Source organism: Elephantulus edwardii, unplaced genomic scaffold (genome assembly GCF_000299155.1).
Source record: "Elephantulus edwardii isolate Elephantulus edwardi_28Jun2011 unplaced genomic scaffold, EleEdw1.0 scaffold00107, whole genome shotgun sequence".
NCBI lineage: Eukaryota > Metazoa > Chordata > Mammalia > Macroscelidea > Macroscelididae > Elephantulus > Elephantulus edwardii.
This window is the reverse complement of record NW_006399857.1, coordinates 1319682-1320416: the sequence shown is the minus strand read 5'-3', so window position 1 is coordinate 1320416 and position 735 is coordinate 1319682.

The following is a 735-nucleotide window of genomic DNA, read 5'->3' as shown; positions in this document are numbered from 1 at the left end:
AAAAAAAAAGGATAAACTGAATTTCTGCTTATGGTGTTGGAAAATGTAGCAGTGGATATTGTGAATGCTGCACAATCTGATATCATTGGTGTCACTGAATTATGCTCATGAAAGATGTTAGATTGGCACGTCTTGCCTCGTCTATATGTTTATAATTTAAAAATTTGTGTTCTCAGGACTTTGCTTTGAGAGACATTAATTACTGCACTTAGTCCTTAACATAAAATTTGTGTGGTAGCTTTTGTCATTCCAGTTTTCAAAAATGCAGAAACAGAAAAATTACATTGTTCACCCCAAATTATAATTGTCCTCCTAAGCAATCTGTGCATTAAACAAGGGGTAGTAGTCACTCAAACAGAACAAAAAATATTGCATGTTTTAAATTCAGCAAAGATATGCATCAGGCCACATACTTTCTATATGCCTATTCAATGTATATACTGAGCAAATAATTTGATAAGTTCTATGAAGAATAATAATGGCATCAGGATTGATGGAAGACTCACCAACAAACTGCTCTATTCCAATGATACATCCGTTCTTGCAGACAGTGAAGAAGACCAGAAGCATTCACTGAAGAAGATTTAAAAAGCTATAGCTCAGCCATTGTATGAGAGAAAGATAGGCAGTCTCGTCCCAAGCAATTAACTGTCTTTGAAAATCCACTGGAAGGTCAACTCTGAACTGATTGTGACTTGACCATACACAACAATAACAATAAATTATAATAGAAAT